At 33.8% G+C, this 26832-nt stretch overlaps 1 long non-coding RNA gene and 1 pseudogene across 4 annotated transcripts in view; one reads left to right on the forward strand and one right to left on the reverse strand.

The window, feature by feature from the left end:
* The window catches only part of LOC138172687 (uncharacterized), a 122940-nt gene that overhangs the window by 86747 nt on the left and 9361 nt on the right, over positions 1-26832 (forward strand). Inside the window, exons 3-4 of one of the 4 annotated variants that reach the window (XR_011171218.1) lie at positions 1959-2070; positions 8684-8772. This is a non-coding gene — a long non-coding RNA (uncharacterized lncRNA). Of the gene's footprint in view, positions 1-1958; positions 2071-2213; positions 2786-8683; positions 8773-26832 lie in introns of those variants that run through there. The other 3 variants (XR_011171220.1, XR_011171219.1, XR_011171221.1) reach the window with 3 other exon arrangements.
* LOC138172686 (large ribosomal subunit protein uL29-like) lies at positions 1005-1951 on the reverse strand (annotated as a pseudogene).

A 26832-nucleotide genomic window follows, 5' to 3' on the forward strand; every position in this document is an offset into this window, starting at 1 on the left:
TTTTAATTAATGTTCTTTCAACCTTCACTATCATTTCCTCATGATTGCCACTCCCAATCCCACCTCATACCACACACACACACACACACACACACACACACACACACACACACACACTCACTTGACAGAACCCATTCTCTGATAATAAAACTCAGTTAGTAAAACAAATCAGTTCATTGGTTATGTTAAGCCAAGCCTGCAATGCATGTCTCATTCTATACCCATGATTTACTATCATCTTGCCAAGAGGAAGGAGTCAAGCTATGTTATCAGTCCTCTAAAATCATGACCCTACCTAGATTTTACAAAATCTTTGAAGGCTAGAGTGATACATCTTTTTTCCCTTTAAATCATAACACTTGGTAATGTTTTATATACAATAACTTTACTTAAACTATTATTGACAGAATGAATGTAAATTCTCTTTCAGCAAAAAAAGAAAGTGAAGAGAATGAAGAAGCAATGTTTTGTTTTCTTCATGGAGGCAGATGGCATGTTCTTGTTCCCTGCAGCACCAGAAGGGGCAGATTAGGCATTTGCATCTAATTCTAGTTACCTTCTCTCATTAACTGTTGCCATCCCCAAACTAATGTTCAGGGAAGATATTGCTTTATTTAAGGACAGAAAAGTCAAATACATAATTTCATTAATTAACAGTACTGTCTTCCCTATTTAGTCATGAGTACAAAAACCTAACCTACATCCTGTCAGACTTTTTTTTGTTTTGCTTTATTTTTGGATCCAACTGCACCTCATTTTATGATTGTACAACATTAGAATTCAACCATGGAATGTAAGGAAAGATAAAGCCTCTGCATACCAAGAATATTCTTAGGAGTGAAATTAGCACAACAGCTCTCCCTCTTCTTCAGAAAAGAAATCTAGGAGCAAAGAAGATATTTTATTTTTCCTGGAATACGGAGGCTATCTGTTAAAAGCAAACAAACAAACAAAACACCTGATTATTACAGGGAGCTTCCTTTATATTCATTCTTATGAACTAAAGACCTTTTTTTTTAATAACAATTTGTCTTTTTATTGAGCATCTCAACAAATTATGCCTTAACAGCAAATTTTCGAAGGGGGTACAGGCGTTCCTTCCTCTGCTGTTTTTTGGTCTTCAGGCTTTCCTTGTGCTTATTAAGCCTGTGGCGCATGGCACACGTCTTCTTGGGCCGAAGGTCCAGGGTCTTGTATTCCTTGCCCTTATAGAATTTCCTGAGGTTCTCTTTCTGTGTCTGGTTGATGACAGTCAGAACTCGGGCAATAGATTTTTGAACTACTCAGATCTTAGATAACTTGGATGCAGGCCCCCCCAGTGACCTTGGCTACTCTCAATTGGGAAACTTCCACCTTTAAATCATCTAATTGTTTGAGTAGCTCCTCCTTCTTCTTCCCACGAAGATCCCTGGCCTTGATTTTTGCCATGATCTCAGAAGAGACAAACGGCCAGCGGCTCGGAGAGGAAAGAGCTAAAGACCTTTTTAAATCAACATTTATTTAGTCAATACCGCTTATGTTTTTACAGCAGTGGGGGCATGATTTGCAAATCTAGGCAACTTCTCTACTGGAATTTTACCTACCATGCAACAATAAAAAGATAACATAAATTTGTTCAAATAGTATTAGACTAGAATTCAGAAGAATAAGTGTATACTTTTGAAAAAAAATTATGCAGCATAAGTAGTCATAACCAAAAGATGAACAGTTTTGGATGCCAGTGACTAGTTGGGCAGAGCCTGATGTATTTACATTTCAGATGAACATTGACTATGGAGATAAACACACATGATAAATAAATACACATACATATACACACATGCATATACATACCTGCACATACATATATACAGATATATCTATATCTACATCTATTTATTTATAGATAGATATATCCATATCCATATTTACATCTATCTATGTCTCTATCTATCTATCTATCTGTACATCTGGAACAGAATTCCTTGAGACATGATCTTCTTTGGTTGAAATAAAGTGCTACAGTAAAGAAAGGAACATGGTATACCACCTGAAGATCTGAGTCATCTAAAAGCTATACTCATCTAAAAGGTAACTATGTGAATTGAACCCTAAGACTTGGGAAATAATTTTGTATTTCATGATGGTTTTAAAAAAATCTTCCTTAGCTTTCTCTTTCTGTGTTTGGGGGAGTCAAGGAATAATTTTGTGGACCTTATTGTTCTTGATCCTAGGCAAGAGCCACTGCAGGTGACTAAATAAATCTAGGAGCTCAGCATGGTGGCTTGGGGAAAAAAAAAACAAACAACAATAAACATTCTGGACTTCAAATTAGGATATCCTGTTCTACCACTTAATACCTATGCAGCCATAAGGGAGTGACTTCTTTCCCTTTGGTTCTTAGCTTCTTCGTCTTAAACAAGTACACTGCTCAAGGATCAGATGCAGAATGAAGCGAGCAGAAGTAGGGCAACAATTTCTACACTGGCAATACTATAACAGGACACACAACAAAAGACTTCAGATCTCTGAGTGACGCAATGGCCAACTATTATTTCAGGGGACTGATAGGGAAACATGCTACTCATCTCCAGACTGAGAAGAGATGACTCAAGATGTAAAATGAAAAAAAAAAAGAAACCATCTATTTTGGACATACTCAAAATGGGAATTTGTTTTGCTTGACTATGCATATGTTTTACAATGGCATTTGCTTTTCTTTCAAATAAACATGAGGTGGGGAAAGAAAAAAAAATAGATCTTTTCAAATAAAACAGAAGTTGAATAAAATTATTTCCTTATACTAGATCAGCTCGAAAGTTCGTTTCAGCTTTAAATTTATACTCCAAGTTCTAGCCCTAGAACTGGTAATTATTCTTATGATCTTAGAGATGATACTTCTCTTGGGTTTTTAGTTTTACATTCTCTGTAGAATGACTTTATGCTTTCTGTATCTACTTGGTAGGTGTTGGATGCTATATAAATCTTAGTTATAATAAGAATTAGTCATCCAGGTGGCATAGCAGAAAGATTACTGGGCCTGGAGTCAAGAATACTAATCTTCCTCAGTTCAATCACACACTTACTAACTGTGTGACCCTGCGCAAGTCACTTAACACTGGTTTGCCTGAGCTTCCTCAAAATGAAGTGGAGAAGGAAGTGGCAAACCATTCCAGTATCTTTGCTAAGAAAACCCCAAGAAGCAAGAGCTAAATTGGGCATTTGAGAAACCTGAATTATCTCAACATCAAATGTGGCACTACAACCTTCCAATAGTTAAATTTAATAATAATTTTTAAAAAAACCACAGGTTCAAAAGGAAAAAAAGAAATTTAAGAGATTTGAGCACCGTATTAGTGAGTCTTGAAGAATAGGATATGACTGAAAACAATTAAACAACAAAGTAAAAATAATTATTATTATTCTACTTTTAAATTTAAATGATTCTACAATTAATGTCATTATTTAATATCATGAGAAACAGCCTGGTATAATGGAGAGAGAACTGAAATCAAAGTCAGGATAACTCTTTCACACATACTGCCATACATATGATACAACTATACCACAAATTGTAAGTCCCTTAATTTCTCAGCCTAGGAAATTCTTTTTTTTTTATAGCAATTGGGGTTAAGGTTACACAGCAGTTTTTTCTGGGTGGGTGCTAAGTATCTGAGCCCAGATTCGATCCCCAGGTCATCCTGACACTGGAGCCGGTGCTCTTACTTTCTGTGCTACCTGGCCGCCCCTAGGAAATTCTTAAAATTTAAAATGCATAACCATTATCAATGTCATATAGGCAGGTCTATATTTTTAGAGGGATTTTCTTCACATTGAGTCCTCTACATTAACCACAGGTCTATACTGTGATGTCGTTACATATGTATATAAAATGTCTAAGGCACTTTGTTAACTTTAGAGCTTTATATTTATTTTAGCTGTTATTAATTATTGCTGCTGTTATCATTATTTCATTCAAAATCTACTTTTCTACTCTAGAAGCAATTTCTATAATAATTTCCTAGCACTTGTTCAATTATTATTCATTCTGAAATTAAAATGACAATAAGGACTTTGGAAAATATTCACAGCACATGGAATACCCTACATTTCCAAGGAGATTCTAAGTTTCTTGGAGGCAAGGACTCTATTTTATTATTTCTTTGTATTGCTAATGATGAGTGGAATACCTAAGAGCAGATATCCAACATATGTTGTGTGTATATTCATACCTTGACTATCATTATAATAGCTGATATATGAGAAACATATATATATGTTACATTTTTCTAATAATGAAATAAAAGATAACCATTTACACATTTTTTCAGAATGCCTGAATTGGTGTTCTCTATTTATTTTTTTGTTTTTACCTTGTATATTACTTAAGCAATAAGAGATGAGAGTATCCAATTATTCTGGGGGAAAAGGCTTACTTAGATTTTGTTTGCTTCATGCTTTCAACTACCCTGTTCATTCAATTACTACACAACTGTGACTTAAACCCATCAAAATAGTTATTTGTAAAAACAAGAACAAACCTTATACGTGCACATTTCCAAATTAAACACTGAGACATTTTTATTCCAGCTTAACATTTGTTTTTGTAAGTAATTACAGGACAGATCATTGTGTGATTGATTTCTTACATTGAAGATTAATCAGCCAAATAAGAAGCAACTGACACTTTCACTATTACAGTGCTCAATTCTTTTAATTTTCTTTTTTTAAGTTGTTGGTTTTTAAAAATTATTATTAAGTTTAAGTATTGGCAGATTGAAATGCCACATTGGGATGTGGAGATAATTCAGGTTTCTCAAATGACCAATTTAGTTCTTGCTTTTCTTTTTTAAGCTGCTTCAATATAAATCCCTTACTCATACTCTATGATACAGCAGAATTGACTGACTTCTGTCTACATAAGATTTCATTTCCTGTCTCCAAGTCATTACATAGATTATCCCAGATGCTTGCTTAGAATGTTCCCCTTCCTTATTCCCACTACTTACATGCCCTAGCTCAGCTCAAATACAATATTCTCAAAATCTTAATTCCCTCAGTTGTTGGTCTTACCCATTCAAATATTTTAAGATAAATAAGTAATATTTATAGGTATATATGTATATATATATATATGACATGCACATATTACTTTTTAGTTTTCTTCATCTTTCTTCTTTTAAAAAATAATATTTTACTTCTCCCCAGTTACATGTAAAAACAATTTTAACATTCATTTTTAAAACTTTGAGTTCCAAATTCTCTCCCTTCTTCCTTCTCCCTCCTCCTCCCCCATTGAAAAGGCAAGCGATTCAATATAGTTTTTTCATGAGTAGTCATGTAAAACATGTCCATAGGAGTCATGTTGTGAAATAAAAAAAAAACTGAAAAAAAAACCCTAAAGAAAAATAAAGTGAAAAAAAATTGTGCTTCAGTCTGCAGTCAGACACCAACAGTTCTTTGTTGGGATGGATAGCATTTTTCTTCATAAGTCTTTCAGAGGTCTCTTGGATTGTTGTATTGCTGCAAATAGCTAAGTCACTCATAGCTGATCATCCTATAATATTGCTGTTACTTTGCATACAGTACATTTCACATTGCATCATCTCATATAAGTCTTTCCAGGTTTCTCTGAGAGCATCCTGTTCATCATTTCTTATAGCACAACAGTATTCCATCATAATCACAAAATGCAATTTGTTTAGCCATTCCCCAGTTGATGGGCATTTCCTCAATTTTGAATTCTTTGACCCCAGAAAGGTGGTGTGTTCTCTTCCCTAACACTTCCTTACCCCCTGACAAAGGAGTTCATACAATGGATAGAGTACTAGAATCAGGAAGAATTGAGTTCAAATATAGCCTTAGACCATTAGTAATTGTGTGACTCTGGGCACAGGTTCTACTATGCCTCTGTTTGCCTCAGTTTCCTTAAATGTAAAATTGGAGCAATAACTAGATTTACCTCACAGCGTTGTTGTGAGTATCAAGTGAAATATTTGCTAAGACTGGAGCACAGTGCCTGGCACATTGTAAGAGCTATGTAATACTTAATTCTTTCCCATTCTCCTCTTTGCATCTATATCTATATCTGTGTCCATATATGTGTGTATGTATCTATTCTTGTGTGCAAAGATAACTGCAGTCAGTGACTGCAGCCATGAAATTAAAAGACAAATTGCTCCTTGGAAAGAAATCTTTGGCACATCTGGATGGCATACTAAAAAGCAGAAACATCATCCTGCCAACAAAGGTTTGTACATTTAAAGCTATTTTTTCCAGTAGCACTGTATGACCGTGAGAAGTGGACTATAAACCAAGCTGAGTGATGCAAAATCTTTGCTTTCAAATTGTGATGCTGGAGAAGATTTTTGAGAGTCCCTTGGACAGCAAGGTTGTCAAATCAGTTAATAACTTAAAGAAATTAATTCAGGCTATTCACTAGAGGGTCAAATACTGAAGCTTAAATTTTTTGTCCACATAATGAGAAAATGGGACCCATTGTAAAAGACCCCAGCATTTGGAAAGACTGAGGGTAAAATGAAAAGGGAATGGTAGAGGAGGAGATGGATAGATCATATCGTGGAAACAATGAACATGAACGTGGATAGGCTTTGAGAGATAGTGGAGGAGAGAAGAACCTGGTGTGCTATGGTCTGTGGAGTCATGAAGGGTTGACCTTGACTAAACAACTGAAAAACAATAAAAGACACACTATGTATTCAATAGGTGGTTTTTGAATTTATGAATGAACAAATGAATGAATGCTATGGGAAGTCCTACTGAACTGAAACTGGTAATAGAATTAGAGTTAGAGGGGCGGCCAGGTAGCACAGCAAGTAAGAGCACCTGCTCCAGTGTCGGGATGACCTGGGGATCAAATCCAGGCTCAGACACTCAGCACCACACCCAGAAATAACTGGCCGTGTAACCTTGAGCAAGTTACTTAACCCCAATTGCTTAAAAAAAAAGAATTAGAGTTGGAGAGAACCTTATAGATTGAATCCAATCCTTTCATTTGAATGATGATTAAATTAAGCCAAGAGAGTTCAAGTGGTTTTTGACTGTTCAAGTGGTTTGGACTACACAGTTATTAAATGTCTGAGGTGAGACTTGAAACTAGGTCTTCCTGGATCCTAATCCAATGCTTTCAGGTCTCCCAGTCTATCCTTCAAGTATTTGCTTAAAGTAAAGTTTTGATGATGCCACTCTCCTGTTCAAGAAGCTTAAGTGGTTGGGGCAGCTAGGTGGCACAGTGAATAGAGCACTGGCCCTACAGTCAGGAGGACCTGCATTCAAATCTGGCCTTAGACACTTAACACAAAAACTAGCCATGTGACCTTGGGCAAGTAACTTAACCCCAATTGCCCTACCTTCCCCCTCCAAAAAAAGCAAAACAAACAAAAAAAAGAAGCTCAAGTGGCTTTCTTTTGCTTCTAGGATCAAATGTAAACTTCTTTCTTTGCTACTTACAGCCTTGGAGGACTTGTATGAACTGATGCAGAGTGAAATGAGCAGAACCTTAAGAACAATTCATACAGCAAAAATATTGTAAAAACAAACAACTTTTAAAGGCAAAGAATACTTATTATAGCAATGTACCATCATTTCCTACATGAGTATTTTGCAAATGGCTTAGATCTTTATAGTACTAAGAAGAGCTAAGTCAATTATAGTTGATTCTCACACAGTGTTTTGTATATGGTCTCCTGGGTTTGCTCACTTCACTCAGCTCTGTTCATCTAAGTTTTAAGAGGTTTTTTCTGAAATTTGCCAGTCATCATGTCTTAAAGCACAATAGTATTCCATTATGTTCATATGCCATAACTTGTTCAACCATTCCCCCATCAATCTCCAATTATTTGCCACCACAAAAGAGAAGCTATAAATATTTTTGTACATGTGGTTCCTTTCCTCCTTTCTATGATCTTTTTGGCATAATAACTCAGTAGTGATATTTCTGAATAAAAGGGCATGCACTGTTTTATAGTCCTTTGGGCATAGTTCCAATTAGTGCTCCAGAATGGTTGGATCAATTCACAACTACACCAACAATGCATCAGCATCCCAATTTTCCCATATCTGTTCCAACACTGATTATTTTCCTTTTCTGCTAGTCAATCATATAGGTGTGAAGTGGTACCTCAGAGTTGTTTAAATTTGCATTTCTCTAATCAATTGTTATTTAAAGCATTTTTTAAAAATATGACTGTAGATAGATTTGATTTCATCATCTAAAAATGGACTTCATAACTTTTGGCCATTTATCAATTGGAGAATGATTTGTAGTCTTATAAATTTGATTCAGTTTTCTATACATTTGAGAAATAAGACCTTTAACAGAGACACTTGCTGTAAAATTGTTGGGAGAAGAATTTTATCACCAAAAAAAAAAAAACACCACCTTGAAATAAAATTTTCAAAAGGGGTTTACAAAAGGAAGAACTTTGAAGCAAAAATTTTGTTTCACAAGAATAATTTATTAGAAAACAATACTCAAAGGTTTGTATATTATGGGGAAACTCTAGATTTCTATCCTTTGTTCATAGGAAAGACATCCTTTTTTTGTTTTTAGCAATTTTAATCTTCACATATACTTTCCTTTCTCTTCCTTTGATAACTGTGGTGATACTCTTTAATAAATTTACTGCTTTCTGATGTATTGCTCCTTTCTCCCCACATTATTTTCAACTTTATGGGCATCTAGGTGGCACAGTGGATAAAGAACTGGCCCTGGAGTCAGGAGGAACTGAATTCAAATCCAGTCTCAGACTCTTACTATCTTTGCGACCCCAGGTAAGTGACTTAACCCTGTTTGCCTCAGTTCCTCATCAGTAACATGAGCCAGAGAAAGAAATGGCAAACCACTCCAATATTGGGCCAAGAAAATCCTAAATGAGGCCACAGAGAGTCAGTCACAACTGAAATGATTCAACAACAACACGATTCCTTAGAAAAATCCATAACAGTGAGAACCTCCCTGTATGCTGCTGTTGATGCTGCTATTGTTGCTGCTACTGCTACTGCTGCTACTCCTCCTCTTCCTCCTCCTCCTCCTCTTTCTCCTCCTCCTCCTGTTTCTCCTCCTCCTCCTCCTCCTCTTCCTCCTTCTTCTTCTTCTTCTTCACCTCTCTCTCCTTCCCTTTTTATGTTTCTTAATATCAGTTATGTGCAAATAACATATATATATGCATATATGTGTGTGTGTATATATATATATATATATATATATATATATATATATATATTTCAATCTCAACTTCTTAGCTGACCTCCTTACCCACATCTCTAAGTGCTTCCTATCTATTTCCATGTGGATATCTTGTGTGTATCTCAAAACCAACATGGAGAAACTGAACTCAAGCACTTCCTTTCTAAATTCTCCCTATTTTCAAGATCCCATATCTGTCAATGCTGTCTCTATTGCTCCAGAATTCAAATTTTGATTAATTTAGAAATATTCAGTTCCCTTATACCCAACATTTACTTGCAAAGTACTGACTATAATGTGCTTTCTCCTGTATGACTCACACCTGGGATTGCAGATTTAGTGCTAAAAGTTAGTTCTGAGGCTATCTGGATCAACTTGCTTATTTGTGTGTTTGTTTTCAGATAAGAGAATTAAGTCCCTGAGGTTCTTATTTTCTCTGTCAGGACTATTGTATTAGCATTCTAATTGGTCATTCAATTATCCAGCATATCCCTCATACAGCTGCCCAAATAATCTTTTTAATGATCATTTGGATTCTTATAAACACCACCACCACCAACAACAACAAAAACATAACAAAGTTTAGACCCTAGACTAATATAATTAAGTTTAATTTTGTCAGTCAGCATTGAAAATCCTCCACCATCTCACTCCAACTGTCCTTTTGTTCTTAGTTTACATTACTTTGCTTTGCATAGTCAGACTGAATGACTTTTCCAATCACATTCTGCAGGCATGTGGGCTATGTCTTACTACTGAATGACACTTCCTTACATTGATGCCTGTCGAAATTCCCTTCCTTTAAATCTCAGCTCATGTGCCACCTCCTCCATGACATCATTTCAACTGAAAATTCTTTCTCAAATTATCCTTAAGCTGTTTGCCTGAATTTTTCTTCTGCCTTTATTAGCATTCTGTGGTTTATTGCATTCATTTGTACATTTCCATATTCTTCCTTGTGGACTGCTTCTTCATAGCAGAGAACACTGTGGGTAGGGGGCTATAATATTATTTACCAATGATGGTAGAATAAGAAGAGAAATTTTATAGTTGAAAAGATTATATATGTACGTACACATATACATATAGTATCAGAAATTTAGATATTTGATGTAGTTTTTCACAAAGGAAAGTGTGTGTATATATTTATATATGCACACATATATATTATACATTTATGTGTAGTACATACATATATATCTTCAAAAGTCATTCTCCAATATTTAAGGGATCAAATAATATAAACAGTTTTCAAAATAATAATTGAAAGCTATCAACAATACCATTAGAACATACTCTAAATCCCTAATAATAATAAATGTAAGTTAAAAGAAAACTGTTTTACCTCACAACCAAAAAATAAAATTGGCAAAAGGAACAAAAAACGTGTTATAGTCAACATTTGGGGAAATACAGGGTAACAGGCACCCTTATAAACTACTGATAGAGCAGTGAATTAGGAATTCTTTTGTATTACAAATGATGAATCTGAGTAATCCAGAGAAACATCACTAGATTTATATGAACTGGGCACAGAGAGAAATAAATAGTTATATAAGAAGATACATGATAATTACAATAATATAAATGAAAAGTTCACTAAACTAAAATCTAATGCTAAATGAATTAAAAAAAATGGTACTAGAAAACACATAATGAAATATACCTTCCCTTTAAGACAAAGAGGCAGAAGACTAATGAGCAGAATGCTAGGCAGTTATCCCTTCCACATTATGACTTCCCCCATTGCTGTTTTCAGATATTGAGGTTCAGCATAAGAAGTTAAGTGGAATCTTTTCAGAGTTTTGTGGAAGCCACAGAAAATACACAAAGGCCAGCTGATGACACAGAAAAAAGTGTAGAAACTCAGAACTGCACACAATATATGTGTAGTATGGTATAATATTGACCTATATCTTTTAATACCAAAATAATTCAGACTCCTTCTTTGATACAAAGGGAGGGACAAAAAATGTTATGCATATTTTCCATATCACAAGAATGCTATGACCTAAGTCCCCATGATGTGTAAGGGATAACTGTATACATTTTCAGAAGTAGTCACTGTATCAAGTATTTTTGCTTTTTTTTTTATGACACAATGACAAGATCAAGTTTCATCAGTATCCTAGGAGTTAATTGTGATGCAGTATAAAAAAGGAATCAATAAAAATATTTTTAAAATAAATACACAAGATTGGAACACTAGCTGGCTAGATCTGGCATTCATCAGAGATTTATGGACAACATGGGCTACCCTGGCTGAGCACGTTGTGAGAAATTCAACTGTAAATTCCAGTTGGCTATGAGAGAGGTATATTTTTCCAATGTTAGCTCATTTGCTTCCAGCAATGGTCTCTTTTTAATTTGGGAAGAGTTTGTCTACTCTATCAAGTGATCTTCATTCATATCATCAGGATTTCAGACTGGCAGGCTATTTCTATAACCGATCAGCATCCAGGCTTTTCAGACTGATCAAGTTTTAGCTGTGGAGCCAAGATATGTTTCCAGGGGGTGACACTGGATCAACCTGTGTTTTATCTTCAGTTTGAGTGTGAAATATCTTCTGTCTATAGATTATGAATGGAAGGTCCTTCAGAACTGTCCCCCTAAGAGGAAAGTAAATTATTGCCAAAATCACAGAAGTCCAAAGTTTCATAACAATATGAAGTAAAGTAGAAAAGAGGAAGATATTTTATTAAATATAATTTTTAGAAGAAATGCCCAAAACAGTTGCTTTTTTTTGTGTGGAATGATTATGCTTCAGTAAAATGGTGAAACAGTGGATAAACAGTGTCAAAAATATAATTTTACATCTTTAAAAGTCATTAATTGAATGCATTATCACATTAGGATAATAGTACCCATAGAAAATCAATACAATAGGGATAATGTTTTTATGATGAGGTTAGAGGGACTATTAGTTAAAACAAACAAACAAGAGTAAGACAGAATAAAAAGCAATATCAGTTTCTGGTCTCCACAACTGACTAAAATTGTGAATGTCAATATTTTTTAAATGTCATGTGAACAGTTATTTTGCATGCCAAAACTGTTATTTCAAAGAGTCCAGGGAAGGTTTATTTGTATTTGCTTTGAGGAGTCTTTTTTCCCCTCTTTTAGAAAAAAAAAGATATGGATAGATTTGTTCAGAATATCTGCATGCAGTCAGCATCCCATATCTCCAAAGTCTGTATTCTGCTTAGGGCAGAGGTGAATTATCTGGTTTATAGGGGCTCAGATAGAGGTCACTGCTTGGATTGCAATTCTGACTTGCCTGTAGTTTATTTTGTATAAATGTGGAAGTAGCAGCCTCTGAATCCCTGTAGTGAAGCAGACCTTATCCTCTGTTTGAAGCTGGATTTACACTGAGTTTTCCATGATGAGATCCATAACTTAACAAGCTAGATCCACACTTTACTCTTTGGCACATAGAACCTTAGATACATTTTTCATGTGTCCATTTCTTGTAACATATTATGGGGTGCAAGTTGCAAATATTAATAATTACTTAGAAGATTGTCATGATATGAGAATATTCATTTTTACCAGAAAGCAAACAAAGATAAAATTAAGTAGTTCCTCTACTGGAAATATGAAATAAAAGTGAATAAACGTAAAGTAATTATGCATTGCTTGCTTAGGACAGCAATTACCCAAATAATTATGTAATAAAAAATACTATTTGCTTCATGACAGATTCACGACCACTCCAAGAATTATGTAAAAACTTGCTAAAATTTCTCTTTTCATGAGATGGTATTATAAAGCTTTAGTAAAAGTGATCCCCAAACTGAATCCATGCTTTTCAATTTTCATTCTACTGCTTGGCCCTCACCTTTGAACTGCTTTAAAAAGAAATATTAAAACCCCCTGAAAATTGATAACATTCATAAAAAACAAACAATATATCAAATTATTCCAAAGAGCAGAAAATACCAATAAAAAGAAAAATATTTGGCTTCTATATTTAGAATATCTCTGATTTTGCTGATACCATGCTATTATCAGTGAGCCATCAAATGAGAATAAGAAAAAAAAAACTAAACTATAGATTCATTATTTTAGGAATGATTATCAAGGCAGGTTCAATATGGGTAGGGTAGTGAGTGAAAAAATAAACCTAAGCAGCATTTTTCCTCTTTGTAAATTCATTGTCCAGTATAGCTAAGACCAAGTCAAACCCAAGTACTATATTTCAGCAGGGCAGGCTTTTGTTTTGCAGCAGAATGTGAATATTACATAAAATTGTACAGCTTTATGTCACCGAAAAACAGTCTAAGTGACCTCTAGGTCACGGGAATGAGTATTCATAAGGCCTGCGTAAATGTGTGTGTGTGGGGTGGGGGGAGAAAGAGAGGGAGAGAGACAGAGAGAGAGAGACAGACACAGAGACAGATACAAAGAAAGAGACAGAGAGACACAGAGAGAGGGTGACAGAGAGAGACAAAGAGACAAAGAGCTATTTCAGATAAGAGGCACTTGACGAAACAAGATTGAATATTTCAGGTATCTGGAGATTTTTGTTTGTTTTTTCCTTCTTACCTAAACTTAATTCCCAAAATATCTAAACAGATCATTCACTGGTCCCAGGAGGGAGGCACAAATAGATAATTGTTTTACTTTTAAATGGGGACATAGAGTCAGTGTGATTATTTACTCTCTCTTTAGAATCACCATTTACCCTGCTGGTATTATGTGAGTGGTTTGCAATAATGGAAAATCTATTTGCCTTTATTACAGGCTAAGGTACTCAACTGCTATAAAACTTATTGTCAAACTAGTTCTGGCTCTACAGAAAATTATTTCAAAATGTTCTTTATTTTGTTAAAGAAATTAGCTTTCTTTGTAATTATTATACAGTGGATGGTTACGGAAGTAATAAACTAATTATCACCAGTTTTAATTGCACAAGTGTGAACTATTGGTAGTCTATAAGTAATGAAAAACTGGAGGTTAAGTCATAAAAATCTAAACACCAAGACTTAGTGAAGTTTCAAACATAGGCAATGCCATTTATAGCCTCCTAAAAAGGAGAACATCAAGTGAAGGAACAGTCACCCGAATTCTACACCTCCCCCCCGAAACTGGGCAAAATGTAACAGATAGGTCAACCCATGCCTTACTTCTTTGATGATTCTTTTTTAGTTGGCATTCAATGAATACTGACCATGGTGGGGAAATCTAAACCTCTCTACCCTGAATATATACAACTGCCAACTCTTATGGTCTTCCAAGAGCCATGATATTTGCACTAAGAATGGCAGAGAAATCTCTAATGAGAGGATGACAAGGGCTATACATTATTCCCAATATAAATGGCAGTAATGAAACTGAAGACTAAAGTCATTTATACAAAGGCACTGAAAAGGTGAATTTTACTTATCTTCTCCCCCAGAAATCCAGAGGGCCTATAGCTACATTCATCCTGCTAGTGAAGAAGCGAGCCAAAATAGATATTGGAAATTGAAAAGAAAAAAAGCAGCTTAAACCATCTTTGAATTTCTTCAACAACAATTACAAAATGATATATCTTTAATTACAATCAAGAGGACTCAGTTATGGGCCACCTTGAGTAAATGAGTCCCATTTTATTAAGCAATGAAAGGTATAGAATAATGTCATATTTACTATTCTAAAAATATCATCTACTTACACAGAGTGAGTGAAAATAAATCCTTCTCTCATGGCCACTATTTGAAAGATTTTTACCTGACCCTGTCAAAAATGCAAGACTGAGGTTGGAGGCTTTTCAAGACAGGTTGCCTGGCTTAAAGGTATCTCAAGGCAAAGTCTACTGTAAGGATAAGGCAAAAGACAAATCAACAATTTCCCAAGGTGATTTTTTAAATAAGATTACATAAATTTATGATTGTAATTTATTTAAAATCTCATTTATCCAAAGGAATGTATCTGAGTTGAGGACACAACAACAAAAATTTAGTTGTTTTTCAGGGCTGCCATGAAGCTTAATTAATGATTGCTAATTATTTTAATATAGTTTTCTATGGACAATGAGTTTATATATCATCTGTATTATTAAAATAAAGCTTACATAATATGAAATAAACATATTATATTACATTCACTAAATCATGAATGGCCTCAATTAATTTTTGAGAAACATCTAGTTCTATTACATATCTAGAGTATTTTTGAGGAATTATAAACACTGATACATTTTTGTACTTTCTACATGGATCTGAAAAAAAATTAAATATCCCAGAGTCTGATGGGATATATCATCAAACTCACCAGTCACTAGAACATAGAAGTAAGACTCCATGTTGCTTGGTGGCAGGTTTGTGAAAAGCAGGCACAGATGGAAGTTGGTTAGCTTCAATGAACAAGAATCACTTTGGGACCAGAAAGTGTTCTGCTCTCTTCCGTTTGCAGCTTTGTTTCTGTCAAAAGTCATCTTCAGATGTCACTGATGAATAAATTAGCTGGTCAAAATGAAAATAACATGCTACAAAAAATACTATGCAATGGGAAGGTCAAAATGCACAGTGAAAACCTCTCTGAAACTGAGAATATTCTCTAGATGTTCCCAGTGTTACAAAAATGCTAATCCTTAAGTTTGCTAGGCTGAATATTCACCAAGAAATCCAGGGTTCTTCTTTGTGTTAATGTCTGTTCATCTCCTTTTATGTTTTACAGGATAAAATTGAAATGTTTGTCTTTTATTGGTTTAATATACCTATCTACCACTTGAAATTACTTTTATTTTCCCATCCATTATGTGGATAGACTGGGGAAATTGTAGTTGCAGGTTTCCTGTGGTTTTTGAACACCAATGTAGGTAGTGTATGGATTCAACAGCCATTACAAATAATGGTATGAGATCACTCACACCATTACTGCTGATGCATTAAGTCTATTACTTTTTCATAAGGAACTTCAAACTCACTTCCTTGAACTTAATCCTCAAGATTGCTGAGTGCAGGGACAGAAGTTCACCTCTAATCATAAGAAATGCTACATCAGGGCAAAAGTTGATAGCAAACAAAATCAACTTCCAATCTGATAATAGCCTTTCTGATCTCATACACAATGGGAAATACAGGTATAAAAATACATTCATAATCACTCCCAAAATGTGTATACTTGCTTTGCCCTTCTCTGTTTTCTATTTGTTAGTATAATATGTTTCACAAAGCCAATACAAAATATAGAATGAGTTCTTTAAAGTAATATATAATAAAGTAAGTGAAGTAAAATCATGATTTACTATAAACATTACTGTCTTTATTTAAAAATCTTTATTTAAAGATACTATTTGAGGGAGTAATTTCTTCTTGTTGGTAATAAACATGAGCAGGGAAAAATTTTATCTTTTTTAGATTTTTTTTTGATGAGGGTGTGTGAATGATGTAAATAATTGATCAATGTTATTCTCTTCTAGTATAATGAAAAATAATCACTTATAAAGCCACTATTAATTTATTAACAAATGTTATTTTTATTGTTGCAAAATTAGAAACTTGTTTTGATTTGTTATATACTAAATTACTGAGATTACCTCAATCACAACAATTCTAAAAATGTTCATGTTGTCAGTAGAAATCAGAGACCTACACTTAACTTCATTTTTTTCTAATTCTTAATGTTTCTTTAAAAATTACCAATTTTTTTCCATTATCTTATCATAGTAATTTCTTGAAATATTTGTGGCCACTGCCACCACCTTCAAATCGATCCCTTCCTTTCTATTAAAGTAAAACAGTTACACAGAAATACCAATGTTTGCAATATTGTACCCTAGTAATCCTTGGTATCTCTGATATAAGGAAGGAGGTATAGTTTTTCGACCCTTCCCTAAGACAATTAACTGGTTTTTCAAATGCTGATACTTCAGATTTATTATAGTGATATTTTCATTCTTATCATTTCAGTCATTGAGAATGTTGTTTTCATTCTGTTTATTTCACTCTGCATCACTCACTTCTTATAAACCTTCCTTTATTTTTCTTTCTAAATTTCTCATGTTTAAAATATCTTATTGCTGCATTATATCCCATTATTTTTGTATAAATTCTTTTTGGCTACTTTTGAACTGATGCACCCTCCTTTTTGTAGAGAGTACTATTATGAATGTTATTTTTGTAATGAATACATTTTTGCCCCTGTCTTTGATCTTCATCTTGAATATTTTACCTTTCATCGATTTTATTCCCCAAATATTGATTGACTAAAGTAATTTGATTGTTTGCATGTTTTACAATAGATTAAAGTTGTTCTAACCAAAGGATTTCTTTTTTCTTTACTGCAAAATTTCATCAAAATCTCCAGTTTTAAGATCTTTTAATATTGGAGCACTGATGTATATGATATACTGTTAAATTAGTAGCTAGTCAACAGAGAATTCTTTATCAAGGAATCATAGAATTAAAATGATCCTTAGAGATTATCTAGTCTAACCTCTTTATTTTATAATAAGGAAATCAATGTTTGAAAAAGTTGAATGACTTGACAACGGTCACACAGTGAGTAACAGGTCTAGAACTAAAGCTGACCCAAAGATGTTTATGTTTATTCTCCAAGACTAGAATGTTCTCCCTCCTAGCTTCTGGCTTCTGGCTCCCCTAGGCTCTTCCTAAACTGAACTCAAATGCAACTTTTTTTCCAGTTTTCTCCCCTATTATTGCTAATGCCATCACTATAAAATTATGTTCCATTCATCCTGTCTATATCATATATTTATAAGTATACACAATTCTGTTGGCATGATACACACACACATATACTATATATAATATACTTATTGACAAACTTTTTATCCTCAGTGTACATTACTTTAACCCTTATACTCTGTGATTCAGTCAAATGGCTTCTCTCTGATCCTGCAAATGACATTTCCTTTCTCAATTTTGTGACTTTGCATTAACCGCTTTTATCCCTTCTTGTCTGGAAATTTAAGACTTAACTCAAATGTCACAATCTACAGGAAATTTTTTTTAATGATTCCTCTCACCTGTGAGTACTCTATCCAAAGAATTCTATTTACCAATATTATCTTTATCATTATTTTGTATACATGTACATGTTGCTTCCTTCATTGAAATGTAAACTCCTTAAGAGTAGGGAGAGTTTACTTGTATTTTCTTTTAGCTGAGCACCTTGCATGTAGTAGATGCTTAGTAAATGCTTATCGATTGATCAGTAGAACCAACGTCATCTGACTCCATGCATCAGTAAAACTTTCATCTTTTTTTTTTCTACTCTCCTTCATAGGAACTTTCACTCTTGTAAAAGGTAGGAAGAGGTACAGCACTTGGAGCTGAATCCTAGGCCACAACTGATATATTTACCTTTTCACCTGGGGTGCTTATTTTTGCTTGTAAATTTGTAACTCAGAGGAGAACTGATAGGGATCCTTCTTTCTTACAGGCATAATCCAGACTCACTTTTCCTTTTGGCATCAGGGAATGGAAAGAGGAAAATCTAGTTCTTAAGAAATTACTGGACAGATAGATTTCAAAGCACTAGATTTCTCTCTCCCTTTCCTGTTTTCTGCCAGCACATTTCAGAGTAGTTAATCAATTCTTTTCTAAATCCAAATTTTCAAGAAGTAGATTACATAATCTTGTATGCTTAAGCATCACAGTTACTCAGTCACATGAAATCAAAAACTTTCCCCTTCTAAATATTTAGCTGAAACCTCCCTTGTTTCATTCCTTCATAAAAACCATCATGAAGTTACCCAAAATATTAATTGTAAAACATTAGAAGGTAATAAAGCCCTTATGATTTATCTTCTGGGATGCAAAAAAAAAGTAACGCCAAATAACTAAATTTAATAGTCTAACATAAACTACATCAAGGTTGTATGCATCCTCAAAAGTATAGCTGATTTCTGAGGGTAAAAAAAGAAAAAAAAAGAAAAACACAATCCAATCAAAAAGCTGTCTCTGCTATTTACATTTTTCATAGATAATCACCAAAGGCATTTGTATGAATTTCAGGTGACATAAAAAGGCTCTTTTTCCCCTGAGATATGTTAGTAAAAATTAGATACAATTGCTTCAGATTTATGTTTTAAAAACTTTAAAAATGTCATTTAACCCTGATTATAAGAACATAATCTACTGACTACAATTAATGCTAATCAGTTATGACTCTGTCTGCTCATTAGTATTTTGCAAAAAAGCATGTATTCTTTTCATATCCTACATACTTTATTAAATTTGGTTTATGGAAACTCACTTTCCAAATTCTACAGAACTACCCCAGCATACCTTGGATTATATCCCTAATCATAATTAACTTGTGGAGGAGAAATGGAATAGACAGCCAATCACAGTACTGAGAAGATTAAAAGAAACATGCTCTATTATATTTCACTGAAAAAAATTAGATTAAAATTCAAATACTTTCTTGTGACAGATTGTTACAAGAATAAGAAATGGCACAAACAATCCATTTCAGGGACAAAGATTTAACAAAAATAGGAAGGTTAATTATAATTGAACATTCCCTATGGATATCTCAGGAGATGTGTCTCAGTCTATTTCCTATTGACAGGTGGTAGTGTAAATTAAATGTGGTATTATGAATTCAAATTGGATTTCAACTACTTATCATCCATTGTGTGGCATTAGATTTGGCCCAGATGATGACAGTCTAAAAGATCATAATGAGAATAGGTGCCCTTTTCCATTCATGTTGTGGTTTTATTGGTGGGGAGAATAGGAGAAGGGGATTGGATTCATAATTTGGTTGTAATCATTGCATCCTGAAAAATTCATTCCATGAATCTACTTTCTTTCCTGAATTTTAATAATTACACTGACCTCTCATTGAATTAATGACAGGCTAATGGCCACTCTTCTGAAAATATTGTATGAAATATAAAAGGCAATTCTTTAGAGACTTCATCTCAACAATCCATCACTGTTTGGGAGAAGATAGGGCTATTAGTCTGTTTTCTAGTTATTGGTCTAAAAGAAATAGAGGATAGAGGCAGAGTCTGGGGAGAGGGGGTCAGAGAAAATAAAATAGTGCTGCCTTAGTGATGGTAGTCCTCAGAAATTTCAAGTATATGAAACTTGGAACTTAGGATCATAACTATACCCTAGCACTCCACATTTCATGTATTAGATTGTAAATTACAAAGACTATGCTAAAACTCCCTTTTAATGATCATTTATTCATTTGTTGTGCATTTACTGTGTGCAGAGTACTGTGCTGGATATTAAGGAAGGGGCATGAAAACAAATAAGATATAATTTAAATTCCCAGTGTGTTGAAAATGTAATGGGTGTTATAAAAGATATGCTGAGATAATTAAAATATAAACTAAAACAAAAGTAAATATACAACAGGAGCAAAAAGTTCTATCATTCTATATCCATTAAATGTGATTTCCAGTTGGGAAAATTAGAGAAACCATCCTGTAGAAAGTGGCACCTTGAAAGGAGAGGTTAACTATACTGTTCTGGACTTCTTGACTGTACCTCCCTTCTCCAAGAAACTCATCACTGGGGAAATTTCATTCATTTGATAATCACATCCCATCAATAACCTCTGCTCCCTTGTTCAAATCTTTTAGTTGGAGAGTAGGACCACGAGCTTCATGGCCTCTATGTAAGAAAGTAGATCAGAATAGTCTATTCCCCATTTCCCACTAACAACAATACTTTTAGACTTCTCTATCATGCTTCTATGGTGGTACCTCTGATCCTTTTCCTCTCCCCTTCATAGCTTTCTTCGGTATATTATCTTTCCCCAGTTAGGTTGAAATTTCCTTGAAGACAGGTATTGTCTTTATATATAAATGTTTATTAAGCACCTACTATATCCCAGTCTGGAGATAAAACTACAAGTTATGTGAGTGTGTGTGTGAGTCTGTGTGTGCATGTATGTGCCAATCAGCTAGAGTACCAATCAATCTGTAAGCATCAGTTCAATACCTGGAATGTGCTAGGCACAGCACTGAATTTGAAAACAAAACCATTCCTCATTTCAAAGAACTTATATTCTATCAAGGAAGACAAAATATACTATCTTTTCCATTGAATATACTCCCATCCAAACATATATTCATATTATCTCCTTACCATCCACTCTACCAATGACCCTCCCCCACCCCAGGCCAGTAGACTTCCAAAGATCCTGGCTGAGTGTTCAATTAACTCAACTTTGGAAACTCATCCCTGGGGCCATTCTTGCCAGATTGATTAGTCTTTCAAATCAAATGCATTTGGCCTGCTTTATCTATGCAGCCATGGACCACAGAACTACATTACTTTGCCATCATCATATGTATACAATATTCTTTCTTCCCCTCAGCCCCCCAGATGATTTTTCACTTCTTAGTTAATGGATTTTAATTAATCAGAACTTTATTGCTTTTGGAAAGGTTTTATTCAACTGATTCTCCTGTGGTTCCACTCACCATTCCTGTGATTTCTCAAACCAAAAACCCTTTGCTAGGAACCTTTCCTTTAAATGTGCTCTCTGTCATTGGAATGCAGGGTCCTTGATGTCACAGACTGTTTTGCTTTTGTGTTTTTATCTCCAAGATAATTTTGGAAGGGAGGACCCTAGCAGTCAGGAAAGGTTTCATGTAGAAAGTTATCCTTGAGTTGAATCTCAAATCAAGTAAAACATATTCTGTGAACTTGAAGAAAGAAGGGGATATATTCCAAACATGGTATATAATCAATGCAAGCACATGTGTATGACATGGAAATACCATCTGTGAAAAAAACAGCAGAAAGTCTATTTAGCAAGACCATAGGTGAATTAATGTGTAATAAACTAGATGGTAAGATAGGGTCATACTGTGAAGAGCTTTAAAATCTAAACAAAGAAATTTATATTTTAACATGGAGGCCATTAGATTTTTTTGAAAAATGACCTGTCTTTAAGGAAATTCACTTTGGCAATTGTATGATGGATAATTTGGAGTAGGAAGACACTTGAAGCAGATATACCAACTGGGAAGCATTTTCCATAGTGCAGGTGAGTGATGATGAGCATTATAAGGTGAGAGCTGATGTCAACTAGAGTGTTGACCACTTGACTGGATTAAAATATGAGATGTGAAAGAGATGGTAGAGGTAAAGTCAATATGGAGAAGACTCTTTCCTTATAGGATGTCCAATTACTGTTGAGTTTTTTGACAATGGCACCCCAAGAAATAAAGAAAAAATCAAAATGACTTCAGTCTTGTGTTTCCTTTCTACTTGTACAGTTTCAGTGGGTGTATGAAGAAAGTGAAAAGACAATCCCTACCCTTGAGGAGCTCCTTAGAACTATGTACAAACACAATATAGAGAATAAATAGGAAATTATCAAAAGAAGCAAGGAGCTAGAATTAAAAGGAATCAGGGACAACTTCCTGTAAAAGGCAGGATTTTTAATTGGGACTTGAATGAAGTCAGAGAAGATGAGAGGCAGAGATGAGGAGGGAAAACTTTCCATGCATGGAGAACAGCCAGTGAAAATGCCTAGGACTCAGAGACAGCATGTCCTTTATCTCTAAAGAATCTCAGATACCAAAGCTAATGTTTCTGGGGCTGAGTGGTTGATTAAATTTCTGGAGTCTAAGAACTTTCCTCTTAAGCCATGATGTTTCATGAAGATCCTTACATTTTAAGATACAATGCAATGGTTCTTGGTAAGGAGGAGTATTCCCAATCTTTTTTCTTTCCCAGAAAGCCTAACAGATCTGTTTTTAGTTCTACCATTCTCTCAGTATTTCTTAGAAAAATAAAAGAGAAGAAAAAGGCATGAGCTAGTTCTTGACTCTGATTCTCTAGTATAGACCAACATGAAGTTTATCAATAGTCCATAATCCTAAGAATACATGTCAAATAATTCTTCTTGAAGCCAGTTCTCACCCATTTGCCAGATGGAGAATGATTTAATACTCTCTATAAAATGATGCTAAATCCCATAAAAAGGCTTATTATGTGGCAAATTAATAAAGCTGATCAGAGAACTCCCATGATGAGCTCCCTACACATATACCTATATATTTTTTGTAAAAATAAAATAAGGTATGAAGAATGCTGATCTGTTGTTTGATTGAAAGTATTATTATTTTCTTTAAGATATTTTTTCAAAGTAGAATATGAAAATTAAGTTTATTTAGAAAGTATTACTCATCTCTTTTATGTTTTCCAGTTGTTAGGGTGATAACATAATATCAATAATTCAATATAAAACTGCTTCATATTTATTATTCTTTAATTGTCAGAGTGATCTCTTTTGTCAACTTTTAAGTTAGTCTGACCAGATGGCAATAAGAATATATTAATTAAATTAGGAGTTATAATAAAGATATACAACATTTTTTCATCTCTAGGAAGGCTTAACATTTCATTCCCTTTCTTCTATTTGTGTTCAATAATCCCAAATGTCATGAATAATTATACATAGTTGATAAAAAAAAATGTTTCTATGGAGCTCAAATTTCTGCTAGATGCATTTATTATCACTGTTACTTGCAGTTTAGATTGTAAAATGTTGTCTAGAATCAAACTGAAAAAACAAATTCATAATTATGATGATGGTCATAACAATGATATTCATGGGTCACATCTACAGGAATTTAACCAATAATTTCACAAAAGAATCATTATACCAATGACTGAGTTATACACATTTGTTGGAAAAATGAAGTGATCTACAATAACAACCCAGTATCTGTCATTGCCACTGGAAATTATGGAAATGCTATCCTTAAGGAACACACAAATATTGAATCTTGCATTTTATATAATGATGCGGTATAAACTGGGTAGATACAATATTAATGCATGTGGCAAAAATTTAGTGTCTATCAAATTCTTAGAAAGACACAAGCAAATGACTAGAATTATGCCACAGGATTTTCCTTTCCTTTCTAGATGAACAGATGAATCCCAATACTACAAATATAAGTATATACATACACACAGATTGTATATATATATATATATATATATATATATATATATAAACATATATACATTTTTGTTATTGTTGTTGTTCCAACATCAATTATACCCGCCTCTTTGTGATCCCCATTTGGAGTTTTCTTGGCAAATAATTCAGAATTGTTTGCCATTTCCATCTTCATTTCCTTTTACAGAGAAAGAACTAAGGCAAACATGGTTAAGTGACTTGTCCAGGGTCACACAGCCAATAAGGGTCTGACACCCGATTTGAACTCAAGAAGATGAAGTCATAAAGATTCCAAGTTCAGTGCTCTATCCTCTCTACCACCTAGCTGCCCAACATATACATACACATATAAATTTATATATGTATGAATACATATGTATATACATGCATATTCATATATATACACACATGTATGCATACATTAATAATCAATAAACCTAATGGATCTTGTGCCCTTTTTTCATTATTGCTTGTGAAAAACTGCTTGTTCCTTACTAATATACTAATTGATGGACTTAATATGTGTATTATTATTTTATTTTATTTTATTTTATTTTTTATTTTTGGAGGGGTGAAGGCAGGGAAATTGGGGTCAAGTGCCTTGCCCAAGGTCACATGGCTAGTAAGTGTTAAGTGTTTGAGACCAAATTTGAACTCAGATCCTCCTGACTTCAGGGCTGGTGCTCTATTCACTGCACTGCCTAGCTGCCGTGTGTGTATATTATTCTAAGTAAGCATATAAAATATTACATGTTTATGTTCTTCCAGTAGCCTATTATTTTTGAGAGGACAACAAAGTCTTTTTTTTTTCACATTTTAAATATCTTTTTCAGATTTCTTGTGAAATGATTCAACCACCAAATATTTTTACCTCCCATATGGATCACTTCTATGTGTATTTTTCCAGATTCAGTTGTTTTACATCTTTGTTTACTTTTCTTTCATTTATACTTTCTTTTAAAGCAAAGAACTGTAATAGTAGAGGTCAAGTTTAATGGATTCATTTTATTCAATAGTGAAGTGTTAGTGAAATTATTACATATCTTCCTTGATTTTTTTTCTTTGTTCCATGTCCTCCACCCCGTCTATTTTTCTCCTAAATCATTACCAAGATGACTTTATTTATTTGGAGCTTTTTCAAATAATTAGTTAACATGGTTTATTCTCTACTTCTACTCCTTATTTTACCGGAAAATATTTCTCATAATTTGCCACAGTCTTTTTCCACAATAAAAAACAAATAATTCTAAATTGGTCTTACCTTTGCTGTCACATTTCTGCACTTGGAAAATACAGCACATATTTACTCATTAATATATTTTAAAATCTCTTTTGTTCTTTTTGCTAAGGTAATTGTTTTAAAATGGTTGGAATTCCACAAGAAATTATTATGATTTATGTCAGTCATTTCTTATTTCCATGTTCCATTTTTAATAATAAATAACTCATTTGAAAAGGTTAAAATGAATTATTGGAAATGCATGTGATATCACATCCTCATTTTTACTCATTCCTCTAACTCTGTACTAATTTTGATCTTTGCCCTGAATGAATCCCACATCAGTAAGAAGAATTTTCTTACCTGCAAAAATGCAACCAATATCATGTCCTGTGATGTTTATTATTATCTATATCCATGGCTTTCAAATTCATTTCTCAAAGAATGTATTCGTGATGTATAAGAGAGAAGCTTATATGATTTATAATTATTTTCTCTCTTTCATTCTTTATTCCTGATACATATCCTGCAGCATTATTTTCACCTTTTTACCTATTCCCCATCTTTACATTAACGTCACCAAAAAATACAATATATACTGATTTATTTGGCATTTTATGAAGTTCTTCATAGAGTTTCTCTAACTCTTCTATCCTTTGTACACAAGCTGCATTTATTATCAGAGTGGTGCTTTTGTTAATACTAATCGTGAACATGGCAACATGAGACAGACAAATAGCCCATGATATAATGTTATTTGTTGCCTTTGGACACATAATATAACCAATTCTTCCAATTTCTTTACTTGATTCTACCAGGAGAATTTGTGAGTCACCCTTTTATGTAGTTAAAATGTCTTTCTGGTCTCTGGTTTCACATATAGTGAGAATGTCAAAATTGATATGACTGAATTCCTGTAGTAGTATGCTCACTTGTCATTGGACAAGGATTTCACATTTAGAATATATGTAGCCAAGTTACAGTTCATAGATGACATAGGAACTGATTCTAAGCCTCTTCTGCTCTCACTTCTGTCACTGACACTGCAGAAGTAGAAAGGAAACACCAGAGTGAAGTCATTTTGAATTTTCTTTGTTTCTTAGGGGGTCATTTGTCAAAGAATTCAACAGTAATTGGAGAGCCTATAAAGAAAGAGTCTTCTCCATATTTACTTTATTTCTATAGTCCCTTTCACATCTCACATTTCAATCCAGTCACATGGTGAACATCATGGTTGACCTCAACTCTCGCCTCACCATAATGAGCTCTTCGAGGGTACGGACTATCTTTTAACTTGTTTTGTACATCCAATATTTGCACAGTATCTGTAACTGCTTAATAAGTGTTTATTGACTGACTATGCTACACTTCTTTTTATTGTACAAACATATAAATAGATACAGACACAATTTTTAAATTGGAATCAGGGTTAATGGGTTTTAAATCACCCCACTGATACTAGTTAACATTATAATCAGATGGAAGCTATTTAACTTCTCTCAGGTTCTGGGACTATCTAAGAATCCAAGTT

This window comes from Petaurus breviceps, unplaced genomic scaffold, assembly GCF_028583685.1.
Source record: "Petaurus breviceps papuanus isolate PSGF00001 unplaced genomic scaffold, PetGlider_PUasm1.0 551, whole genome shotgun sequence".
Classification (NCBI taxonomy): domain Eukaryota; kingdom Metazoa; phylum Chordata; class Mammalia; order Diprotodontia; family Petauridae; genus Petaurus; species Petaurus breviceps.